The sequence below is a fragment of the Garra rufa genome, chromosome 2 (genome assembly GCF_049309525.1).
Source record: "Garra rufa chromosome 2, GarRuf1.0, whole genome shotgun sequence".
Classification (NCBI taxonomy): domain Eukaryota; kingdom Metazoa; phylum Chordata; class Actinopteri; order Cypriniformes; family Cyprinidae; genus Garra; species Garra rufa.
The window spans coordinates 17,625,067-17,638,649 of NC_133362.1; the positions used below are offsets into that span (position 1 = coordinate 17,625,067).

Genomic DNA, 13,583 nt, shown 5'->3' on the forward strand with positions numbered 1-13,583 from the left:
AAAGAAGCACATGACTACAGATTTATAAGTGTGGACACTTTTCATTACTCCTTTTCCATATTTTCAAAACAATACAGTCATTATGATTAAATTACACAAATGGAAGTGTATCATTTAACCATAAATTCAACTTTTGACTGGTAGTGCACATTTGTTCATTTTAATTTAATTTATGTTTTTCAGTTCCAAGTGTTTTTCTGTGTAGGTTTGTTTTAATTCCAGACAACTATTATTGGCTATTACTTTAACGCAGTCAACTACTTGCGCATAGAAACTGAATGTCGCGGGAGAGAGAAGTTGGCGGACTCTATTAAAACTCTGAAGTGTAAAGAAGTGAGATTACTCTTAAGGTACCATGAAACTTATTTTCAGCTACTCCTCAGAGAGACAGAAAGATGACTAACCATTGTTGCAAATAACAGCTACATGAATCAAAATCCCCTTTTAATAAAGTTCTTTTTTTAAACTTTTCTGAAAGAAGTATCTTATGCTCACCAAGTCTGCATTTATTAAATTAAAAATACAGTAAAAACTGAAACATGTGACCCTGGACCACAAAACCAGTCATAAGTAGCACGGCATATTTGTAGAAATAGCCAAAAATACACTGTATGGGTCAAAATGATCATTTTTTTCTTTTATGCCAAAAGTCATTAGGATAATAAGTAGAGGTCATGTTCCATGAACATATTTTGGAATTTTTCTACCATAAAGATATCAAAACTTAATTTTGTATTAGTAATATGCATTGCTAAGAACTTATTTTGGACAACTTTAAACGCAACTTTCTCAATATTTAGATTTTTTTGCACTCTCAGATTCCAGATTTTAAATAGTTGTATCTCAGCCAAATGTTGTCCTATCCTAAAAAAAACATACATCAATGGATATAAATTTTTAAACATTTTGATCCTTATGACTGGTTTTGTGGTCCAGGGTTTATTTAATAATTTAAAATAACTGTTTTCTATTGTTCTATTGTTTTCTATGTCACATGATCCTTCACAAAGGCTTCTAATATTATGCTATTAGTACCACACTTATGGACAAGCTGCTTTGAAACTCAATGCAATACAATTATGACATGCTAAACATCTCAGATAGTATATCAGTTGTTTTTCCATATTCTTTACCAGAGCAAATCTGTCAAGCAAATGCTATAGCGTTGATGTGGGTGGTGAACTGATGCCCTCAGTTATCAGACAGAATGGTAAAATCATTCGCCTCTCTTTTCTGCTGGAAACAATCAATGTCGACCTCTCTGAGGATCAAATAATCAGCCGCAGGCTATTTTTCCCCATGCTTCCTAATGACAATGCTAGCAAATTAGCTGGCTTACATCTTTCCATGCTGAGCAGCTGTATAGTTCTTTGAATGGCTTTGAATCTCTCCATCTGAGTTCTTTTTTTCTGAAACCCACACTAAAGGCCTTCGTTTTGTCTTCGTAACAGCCTGAGAAAGAGCGGGATCTATGATAAGCGGCTGCGTATTAATTTATGTTATTCGCCATCTGTCTGAATCTGTGTCTGTCTCTGAGAAATCGACAAGTGAATAGTGCGTATGAATTATGAACTAGGCAGTGTGGTGTTTTCAAACTTCATCTGATCTAGATCTAGTTGATACTAGTTTTAAACATGAGACTATGAGCCGGAGAGCAGCACATAAAACGGTTCATTTCTCACCATTACAGGTAAAAGAATAAGGGATGAACTACTTCTGGTGGCCGAGATTCCCCCCGCTGCATTTAAATGACAGCCATATATCTCTGTCTCTTTAATTATTAACAGGACTCAAATTAAATATGATTACAAACTATGATAAACGATGGAATTTTAATTACCACTAATAAGTGACCATCTGCCTGGCAGCCAAGGGGCAAGAAGGGGGTGGAGGTCCAAGCCAATGAGAATGGAAGCTGGCATTAGTGACGGTCTGGCTTGCTGATGTCATCCATATGAGTGAAGAAAGCGTCTCGGCCCCATGTGTGTCCCGGGGTCGGAAATATTGACCCTTCCGTCCCCAAGACATACATTTACACATGCATGCATGCATACAAATACAGTCAAGACAGCTCATTATCGGTCTTCATCTTCACAGTTTAGTTAGAATGCCATTTTCTTTCCCAGCAGCCTCTCACTGGTACCATAAAAGCCTGATCTTCTTGAGCCTGTGTATAGATGGTAGTCTTTTTCTGCAGAATACATTTGCTGCTATCAAAGTGCTATACTTTGATCGTTTAGTGTGTTAAACTCAAGGCAAAACCCATTTTCTGTAATATGACATATTTACAAGAGAAACAGGATATTCAAAGAGGAAAAATCCATTTTATCCATCTGGAATTGATTGGGTTGTGAAAAGTGGGCAATTCATACCAAAATGCAGCCAGAACAAAAGCAAGCTTGCTATAAAAAAAAAAAAAAAAAAAAAAAGGTAGCAATCTGGCTATGATTTAACAATAACACATAAATATAAAAATATATTATTATAGAACTGTTATATATAAATAATGTATTACAATACTACAAATAATAAATGTAGTATTGTAACAATTATGCATGGAAAATATTGTATAGCTGGCAAAGGGTACAGTTAAGGTCAAAAGTTTACACCCCCCTTTAAGAATCTGCAAAATGTTAATTATTTTACTGAAATAAGAGGGATCATAAAAAAACACATTTTTGTTTATTTAGTACTGACCTGAATAAGATATTTCACATAAAAGAGATTTACATATAGAGAGGAAATAATAGTTATAATTATATAATAATAATTTATCAAAAAAAATTACCCCGTTCAAAAGTTTACATCCCCTTCATTCTTAATACTGTGTTTTTTGTTTGTTTGTTTGTTTAGTGATAGTTGTACACGAGTCCCTTGTTTGTCCTGAACAGGTAAACTGTCTGCTGTTCTTCAGAAAAATGCTTCAGGTCTGACAAATTATTTGGTTTTCCAGCATTTTTGTGTAATGGAACCCTTTCCAACAATGATTGTATGATTTTGAGATCCATCTTTTCACACTGAGGAAACTTAGGGACTCATATGTAACTATTACAGGAAGTTCAAACGCTCACTTATGCTGCAGAAGGAAAAACAATGCATTAAGAGCCAGGGGGTGAAAACTTTTGAACAGAATTAAAATGTTTACATTTTTCTTATTTTGCCTAAATATCATATTTTTTTCATTTAGTACTGCCCTTCAGAGGTACAGAAGATAGCTACATGTTTCCCAGAAGTCAAAATAAGTCAAATTTACCCTGATCTTCCAATTTAAAAAGTTTTCACCCCCCAGTTCTTAATGTATGGTTTTTCCTACTGGAGCATCAGTGAGCATTTGAACCTTCTGTAATAGTTGCATATGAGTCCCTCAGTTGTCCTCAGTGTGAGAAGATGGATCTCAAAATCATACAGTCATTGTCTAAAACAGTCAAAAACAATCTACTTGTGTCTAAGGCTATAATAAATAGCACAAAAGCTTCTTATTGCTACTGGGAAAATAAAAACAGTGTATGAATGAATCTCACATGAATTTTGTAGAACGAAGGTTACCTTCTATACACCTCAGGACTGTCTCCCATACAAAAAAAAAAAAAGTGTACATATCTGTGCACTGCATACAAAAATAGAAGAGTGCATAAAAAATAAATACAGTATAGAGAGCCATTGTGTGACTCCCTTGGTAATCCAGAAAAAAAATCTGAACAGAATATAAAACTGAAACGGGTGACCAGCAGCCTCCTGTGGGCGTCATTTCATATCTCTGTCTATTTTGTATGATCTCTCGTTCTCTCTCTCACAGCTGAGAAGCAAGGCTTGCGCGGTGTACATCAGCATGCTATACAACCACACTCTCCACCAGGGACTTCCATACGCCTTTGCTGCTCAAAGTTAAGATAAATGCCCAGCTCGGTCAATTCAAACGGAATTTCTCTTTAACTTTCCCTCGCTATCTCAGTGGGCATCCTGTTAACATTGATGAGTTCAAATGCACTTCCTGTCTCTCTCAACAGCATTCAACTCTCACTGCTTCACTTGTAGACACTTTATTTGCCAGTAAACAGGTGATTGGCTGCCGTGTCAATTTGAGCGAGAGAATGTTAGAGTGAAACGGAAGGTGTTGACAGAGTCTCTTTAATTGTCTCGGGTTTAATGCGCTCTCAGCATCTCCGCTGCCCTTACTCTGCATGCAAATAATTCAGAGTGTACGCGCATGTCAAAAGCAGCCTGGAATTAACCAGAAGCAATTTCCTCTATGCTTGTCTTTCATTAGCAAATAAAATGGACAGTATTTGGACGAGCGCAGGGTTTAGACCTTAGTGTGTGAAACAGCTGCTCTTTATCACATGTGACACCAATCACTCGAATGCTGTTAATGATGTAAACACTAAACATAACATATTAAACAGACATCTGCTATATGATCTAATAAAATCTGATATTTGTTAAATGAAAACAAACTGTAAAATGTCAGGACAACATCCTTAAATATAAAAACACAGTTCTAAACAGTGCTAAACAACACTATTACTGGATTTAATAGACCCACTCTTGAAAGTACAGCTAAATGCCATCTGTTTCTGCAATGACAACACAGACAGTCGCTGAGAAGAAAAATATATACAAAATGTGTTGGCAGGTTTCACTGTTATAAACAGTGTTAGGAACATTTGTTTAACAGCAACACTTTGTTTTGGATTGTTTACAATATTACCCGCAAGAAAAATTACACATACTCATTTTTTAATGAGACGGCAAACAAGAAAAGAAAGCAACAAACTGAGACATAATAATCAATGCAATAATATTCCAGTGCGTTCTTATAAACGCTTCACATATTCACTGAGCACTAGAAATTAATATTGCCAAACCATCCTAGGCCTATATCAATGGCCAAAACAGCAGTGTGCAACAGTTAAAGGTCCACTAAAGTGCTTTGAAACACACAGTGTTATTTTATGTGTTGACGTAGTTTCAACTGAAACAGGTAGACAGGGCATGACAAATCAAGCACCCCCTCCCCCCCTTTAGTAAAGCCCTATTGACAGCTTATGATAGCTACAATCTCATCCATATTGCTATAAAATATAACATTCTGTGTACAATTCAAATGAGTCTGATACGTTTTATGGTCTGCACCGATTTGCGCATATGATCCGCTTCATGGATCATATGATCGTGTCTCTGGACCGGAGCAGTCTTCTGAATTGTTCCCCATTGCCTATATAGTGCACTATGTGCCATTCACTGTACAAAAAATACAAATACTGTGAACAAGAAACAGATTTCAGCTGCAGATTCAGGGTCTGTTTATAGTATAAGGGGCTGGACTCTTCAGGTTCTAGAAAGCATTTGATTGGACAGACAGTTTGATGAAAAGCTGAAGTGCAGGGGGGGGATGTCATCAAAATTGTTGATCCATATTGGCAGAAGTTAAAGTCTGTTAAGATTACAATGCTTATATCTTCTAATTGCGTATTTTGCAACCCAGGTATTTGGAAATACGTGCCTCTACAAACATTTCTGCAACACTGTAATTATGTACCTTACTGCACGTTTTGCAGCAGTTTCAAAGTAAAATGTCTAGAGAGTGGCACTAAAACACGTTGAATACGTGACCGTGGCACATTTTTATTATGTTGGTGCAGGCACGTATAGCTGTATTTTTAGTGTGCTGCTTGGGATACGTATTGCGGCTGTTCAGAATTTAAATATGCGGATAGTGTCGCTATCTATCATGTTGGAAATATCCCCTACACCAAACCCAATCCTAAACCTAACCTATAGTGTTAATGAATGCAAAAGTGATGCAAAAACGCTTTTGTTGATGTGCTATTTTAAATTCATTATGCAGATTTGAGCTGTTTTGTCGAACCGTAGTTTCACGGGGTTCGTATCGGTGCTCTTCCCCTCTCAAGCGCAATGCCGTATTACGTGAGCTACTGAGCAAACCTACTAAGTTTGAAAACTCATGCATATGAAGTTGTATATGTGACCACAACATTCAGAAGTATCAGTTTTTAAACCGTGCAGAATACTGTAATATTCTGCAGGTAATTGTGTGAAAATTGGGCTTTATTAATCAAAACTCTGTGTGTAAATCATACTTTGTGTAAAAAAGGAATAAAATTTGTCTGTGTTTTACTGCCTCTAGTGTTCATTCCAATTGGAAACTGCTTTGTACATAAAGGTATGTTTTTTTTTTTTTTCAGTTTTGCAGAAATGTTTATAGAGGTACATATTTCCAGTGAGCCTATTTTGGAATTTTGTCATTGTTTTGAAGCACACTAGCTTATAACTAAGCTTAAGGCTAACATATTCATACTAAATGCCAAAAAACTTCATGGGGACTAGGGGTGCACGATAAATCGAAATGACATCGCAATCGCAATTAAGCAAAAGCTGTGAATGTCATGCACATCTTGTCAAGGAAGCACGCTTCTGTGATCAGTTCAGTAAATATCCATCCAAAGGCCAGAGGGCGCTCCGGAAAACTCCAAATATGCCCCGAAAAAAAAAAAGAAAAAAAAAAACAGGAAATCACAGCTGAATAAACAGAAGATTTAACTGCTTTAATTGATTCAACGTGACTAATAAACACACAACTACGACAATATATGGTTTATCTTATTATAATTTTCCTTATAATAAAGTATATAATAATGCAATGCCTTTATCACTGCTTAGAATACTATGAGATATGTTGTGTGCCTTATTCTGTGTAAGAAGCCACATCATAAAAGAAAGATTTATTTCAAACACTCGGCTGAAGTTATGAAGTGAGTTTGGAGTAAAACATGTTATTAAATGTGGTATTTTCACATGCTTTCAGACGAAGCAGCATTTACTACACAGAGCCGTAGTTCACTGAGAAGCTACGCAAACACCTGTCATTATCGCAGAACGATAGCTTTGATTTTATCATCACGTGATTAAATCATCTGTGATAATGAATGTGATATTGCGTAGCTTGTCAGTAAGCTTTGGATCTGTGTAGGTCTGCAACGATTAATCGAACGATGTTGTGAGGCGCGTTTAGTCAATGAAGCCGGTACTTTGATTAGTAGTAAATCTCCATCACGTGCGTTCAGCTGGAGCAGCAATTTACTACCAATTACAGAACCGGCTTTACTGACAAAATGCGTCCTTCGAAGACAATCGCCTTCGATTAATCATGCAGCCCTAATTCGGACTAAAACTGAGAAATGCACACAGAAAATAAAACAACACAAACCACCCTCAAAGTACCACTCCTTCATAACTTATCCCTGTCTGTCCAATCAGTGCTAATCATCTCAGGTTGGCGTCTCACGTGGGCGCCACACAAAGCACACAGACGCTGGGTATTGGACACCTGTGCGGGCGCTTTGCATCAAACAAATGCAGATTTATTCCAAGGCCAAGCATCCATCTATCTCCACAGCAACAATGCCACCAAGAAAGAGGGCCGTGCTGGAAAGAACGAGCGAGAGATGAATAACTACACCTGGAGATTTCATTAGATGGACGTAGAGCACCGGAGCGAGGCCCTAACTGATATTTTTAGCCTGGTACGCCCCGGAACGTCTAAACACAGTGGAATTTCTGAGCGATTGCCTATCTAAATAATGCAAGACTGCTCTCTCCACTGAGCTCTCAAGCCAAGATGCAGGAAACATCTGAAGATGACAGAAAACTGGAGGGGGAGTAACTTTCTCTCCGGCCTTCTGCACAAGTCTGCCCATGTTCATTACAAAACACTCCAGCGTAGTGGTCTCAAAGTGAGCCGTTGGCAGACTGAACTTCCTTGAATGGGGATAAAAACCATTTTCCTACAGTATAATCTTCAGCTATTATACCACATTTCCAGAGACATGGCTGGCCGTTGGCCTGTGGGCATTTCGATTGCTATGCATTGACTTTGCCATCTAGGAGTTAAAGAAACATAATCCTTTAGGGCAGCGATAGGTCAGTTTGAAGCATTTTTATAGTCTATTTAAGCGACATCAGGCTCCCCTGAGCTTCTCAGTTACCTGAAAGCAATTTTTTTTTTTTTTAAATGTTACACTCTAAAAAATGCTGGGTGAAATATGGACAAACCAAGCAACTGGTTTGTTTTGACCCAGAGGCTGGGTTAAATGTTTATGTTTAGTTTTATTTAACTCAACTAGTGCTTAAAATGACTGTATTCCTTGTTTAAAATGAACCCAAAATAGGTTGTAAATTAACATTTGTGACCCTGGATCACAAAACCAGTCTTAAGTAGCACGTGCATATTTGTAGCAACAGCCAAAAATACATTGTATGGGTCAAAATTATCGTTTTCTTTTATGCCAAAAATCATTAGGATATTAAGATCATGTTCCATGAAGTTATTTAGATATTTTAAATATCCTACCATAAATATATTAAAACTTAATTTTCCATTAGTAATATGCATTGCTAAGAACTTCAACTGGACAACTTCGGATTTTCTCAATATTTAGATTTTTTTTCACCCTCAGATTCTACATTTTCAAATAGTTTTATCTCGGCCAAATACTGACCTATCCTTACAAACCAGACATCAATGTTTATTCAGCTTTAAGATGATGTATAAATCTTCATTTAAAGAAATTGACCCTTATGACTGGTTTGTTGCCCAGGGTCACATTTATTAATATGTTCAATAAATGAACATTTATTTAAAAAGTTGAACAAATAAGAAATAAATAATAAACATTTTTAAATTGCTTATTAATAAAGTCACTGAACATTGACATTGAAACTAATTAATTTAAATGGACAAAAAATAGACAGATCAATAAAAATGAAAAGAAAATTTTGCCAAAAAAAAATTGCACAGTCATCAATTAATTCCATCCCTGATGCATTTTGTTGCACAGTGGCAGAAAGTCAATGAAAGTGAATATTTGCAATCAAATATATGCAGAATATTATGCGGAATATTTGCAAAAATGTTTTCAAAAGAGTTTCTCAAACTCTCTGTAACAGAGAAAAAAGAAAGAAAGAAAGAAAGAAAGAAAGAAAGAAAGAAAGAAAGAAAGAAAGAAAGAAAGAAAGAAAGAAAGAAAGAAAGAAAGAAAGAAAGAAAGAAAGAAAGAAAAAGGTGGTATAAGTCATAAGAATCATAGAGTAAAACAAACTTATCTGATGGATATAATTATATAACTACATCAGCATAGAGAGTCATTGAACATTGAAACTGTCATTATGTGCAATTGATATCTGTGTCAGAATAGAGCGGCTTTGTCAACTCATAAAGAACCACCAAAACAGTTGTTAAGAACAAAAACACAGCGAGTTAAACTCAAAAGGCCCACAAAGGGAGAGAGAGAGAGAGACTTCCATCATTATCAGTGGGAAGCACAGAAGCTCTCACAAGGACACTGGATGACTTTGAAACAGAGGATCAAACGGCTTCATCAAACGTGGCAGAATAAACAGAATCAAGACTGGTTACCACTCCGCTATCATGTGTGCACTTCCCATCAAAGGCACTCACTCACATGATGTTCCTGAGACCGGATAACACAGAGCAAGGACAAACGGAGAGACGCAACAGAGAGAGGTTGAAATTATACTTTGTGGTTAAAGCAAAGATGAAAACACAAGGACAAAAATACACACAGCAGCAGCATCTGTTGTCACTGGGAAAAAAAAAGTCAATTTCAAGCAAGTCAATAATGAGATTTGAGACAACGGCTGATTCATGTCATTTTACAAATCGCTACCGTTGAATTGCTTTTAAATTTGCAATCGCACGCAGCATGCAGATGTGAGGTTGGGCCGCACCGTGCCGCACTAAGCGCCGCGATTGCTCCTCGCGATGAGAGAAACGCAATATCTCTTGATTTCATAAGGATTGGCTAGTCAGAGTTCATTCCTCATTCATCCGACTTCCTGCGGCACGATCCGTATCTGCAAATCTGACAAATAAACAGAAGACGAGGGACTGAAATTTCATTCTGAGGTGAGCTGAGGGGGGGGAAGTGAGGAAGAAAGAGAAATGAATTTATGAAGAGAAAGAGAGAGAGATTGGCCATAACAAAGAGAGTTGAGATGGGAAGTTTTGTCTTCCCAGCATGCCGTGCCGTACGTCAAGCGAAGAGGAATGGCATAATAAGTTTTAGCACTCCCGTGGGCAGCCGCTGGCCTGTCTGTAATATTGCTAGCAGCTCGCACACGAGTTTCGCGGCAACAGAGGTGCCATAACAGAGCCCAGGACAACCCTAACCGAGTCCCACTGCCACTCTGCCAGAACAGAACTGCTGTAAATTCACAGAGGTCCCGCTGGACTCGCCGGCGATGCCAGAACCGCAGCCCGAAACAGGGAGTCGTAATCAGGATGGTCTGGAACATAGCCCTACTACAACTGGAACAACCATTAATCACGCTCAATGGAGAAGTTTAGTACAGAACCTGAGGAGGGAGAGAGAGAGACACTCAACAGTCAGGTGAGCACATCAGCCTTCAGAGTGTGATCTGAACACTTCTGGCCCAGTGTCTTAACAGTTTTCTATTAAAAACAGCCAACAGTGGGCATCACAGAAGAAATCTACCTTTATATTATTATTTTACTTTTTTTTATTATTATTATTTGTAGTGCTGGGCTTTTACTTTTATTTATTTTATTTGCTTATTTAATTTGATTTTTACTCAAGTTTTTTCCACAACTCAATGCAGGAAATATTATTTTAAACATTTTAGGAATAAAATGGTTGATTAAATACATGTCAACTAAATAATATTTTCAGATTTTTTTTGCATAATTTCACTAAATTAAATTTAGAATAGTAAAAAATCAACATCATCATCATCATCATCGATGCATCACTGAAGAAATCTACCCTTTTTATTTTATTATTTTTTTTAATTATTTTTAGTGCTGGTCAACAATTATTTGTTATTATTAGCATCCAAAATAAAAGTTTTTGTGTACATAATATATGTGTGTGTAGTGTGTATATTTATTGTGTATATATAAATACACACACACGCATGTATATATTTAAGAAAAATGTTATGTTTATATATTAAATATATTTATGTATATAATATAAATTATATGAATATAAATATATGTATTTACATGTGTATGTATATATATATATATATATATATATATATATATATATATATATATATATATATATATATATATATATACACACAGTACAAATATTATATAAACAAAAACTTTACTTTACCCAGCACCATTTTAATTTTAACTCAAGTAAAATTTAATTTTATATTAATTTAATAATTAAATTAAATTAAATTAAATTTTATTTTATTATATTTTATTTTTACTCAAGTTATTTCAATCACACCACAGTGAAGGAAATATTAATTTAAACATTTCAGGAATAAAATGGTTGACTAAATACACATCAACTAAATAATATTTTCAGCCTTTATTTGAATAATTACACTAAATTAAATTTAGAATAGTAAAAAAATCATAATCATCCTCATCGATGCATCACAAAAGAAATCTACCATTATTATTTAATAAAATGGTCAACTAAATGGTCAACATTTCAGGAATAAAATGGTCAACTAAATGGTCAACATTTCAGGAATAAAATGGTCAACTAAATGGTCAACACATCAACTAAATAATATTTTCAGACTTTTTTTTTATAATTTCACTAAATTAATGTTAGAATAAAAAAAATCTTCATGATCATCAATGCATCAAAAGAAATCTACCATTATTTTGGTTTATTTGTTTTATTTTAACTCAAGTTATTTTTCATTTTATTTTATTTTCATTAGTTTTATTTTATTTTAGTTTTACTCAAGTTATTTTCTCCACACCTCAATTAAGGCAATACCATTTTTAAACATTTTAGGAATAAAATGGTCAACTAAATGGTTAACACACCAATTAAATAATATTTTTGTTGACTTTTTTTGCATAATTTCACTTTAAATTTAAATTAAATTTAAAATAGTAAAACATCATCATCACTGATGCATCACAGATGAAATCCACCATTATTTTATTTGGTTTTATTTTATTTTAATTTTACTCAAGTTATTTCCACTACACCTCAGTAAAGGAAATAATATTTTACACATTTTAAGAATAGAATGGTTGACTAAGTGCACATCAACTAAATATTTTCACGCTTTTTTGCATAATGTCATTAAATTAAATTTTGCTTAGTAAATTATCATCATCGTCCTGTTATTAGTCCATATTTTCTTCACTGAAAGTGTTGTTTCCTTGGTAAGCAAGTGTATTAACTTCTATAGGGAAAGAAAAAAAGTTTTAGATGCAAAAATTAGCTATTAGTTCTGGTGGAAATGGCAGGCATCATAAAAAAAAGGTATATGAAAATTCCATCCAAAAGTTTGAAAGGATCATGTGACACTGAAGGCTGGTGTAACAGCTGCTTGGCCATCAAAGGATTAAATTACAAGAAAAAAAAAATGATTAAGGAGTATTAAAAAGTTTCAATGTTACTTTCTCATAACAAAAAGTAACAGTTAAAATCTGTTCAAACAAAAATCAACCCCATAGGCATAAACGTTTCCAAAGCTGCAAAACCCAGCCATTTACGGGTGAGAGAGGTTGATTTGTGATTTCATTACCTTCACAGGTCACATCTAAAATAAACAGCGACAAAGGAAGCCAAACTGAGTAAAACAAGTAACACAATGAGGGAAAGGGACGATCGGCTTTCAGAAATCACAGCAGGAACTCGAAACGAGGGAATTCTCCTGAAAGATTTTCCTGTGATGGAAAGGAAAGGCTTGCAGACCTAACAGCACACTGGGGCTGATGGGAGACTCTGATTTGACACAAAGCAGCTCTTGGGCCACTCCACACAACTGACACATACAATCAATATTACAACTCTCATCTAACACAACCCCATTTTCCAACAGCTACAGCCTTTTTTAGCATTATCTATAGACATAATCAGTAGAAATACTAAGGTTCTGCAAGCATTGCATAAAAACAATAAAACACAATGAAGCTAGTAAATAGGTAAACGGCTTTTTCCTGCAACACCAAACGCTGCTGCTGAACAGTTTTAGTGATGGATGTAGATTGGTCAATACAGAGATAATAAATAAAGGATAAAGTAACAATGATGACACGAAGCGCATTTCCTTACTGTTTACACGACATCCTCTGGTGTAATAACTGCACTCAGTGAGTTAAAATAATGTTTTAATAACATTTGTGATCCATTGCTCAGTAACAGTTCTATCAAACCAATAAGGCAGTGCTATATTGTGAATATACAAGGTTAAAGGCACAGCACTGCATCTCTATTGCCGCACTGTTTTAATATAAGCCTGCTACAAACAGGCCTCAATGTACTTTCATTAAAACTGCATTAAACCCGCTTTGCTGTAAATCAAACGCCAATATGCATGAACAACAGCAGTGTCTATGGCAAACCAGCAAAGCTTTAAATTGTTAGTTTCATATTCATCACGTTGCAAATGAGATTCAAATCGATGATGAAATGACTAGAGTTAAATCATGACTTCGAGAAACAGCAGATTGTCCATCAAAAATGACAAAATGCTCAATTACAATGCATTAAGGGACTTCTATATCGCAAACTGCTAATGGCAGTTTATGA

General features: G+C 35.3%; 1 protein-coding gene across 1 annotated transcript in view; it reads right to left on the reverse strand.

The window, feature by feature from the left end:
* macrod2 (mono-ADP ribosylhydrolase 2) overlaps nt 1-13,583 on the reverse strand; it is an 849,841-nt gene that overhangs the window by 447,926 nt on the left and 388,332 nt on the right. The window lies entirely within an intron of this gene.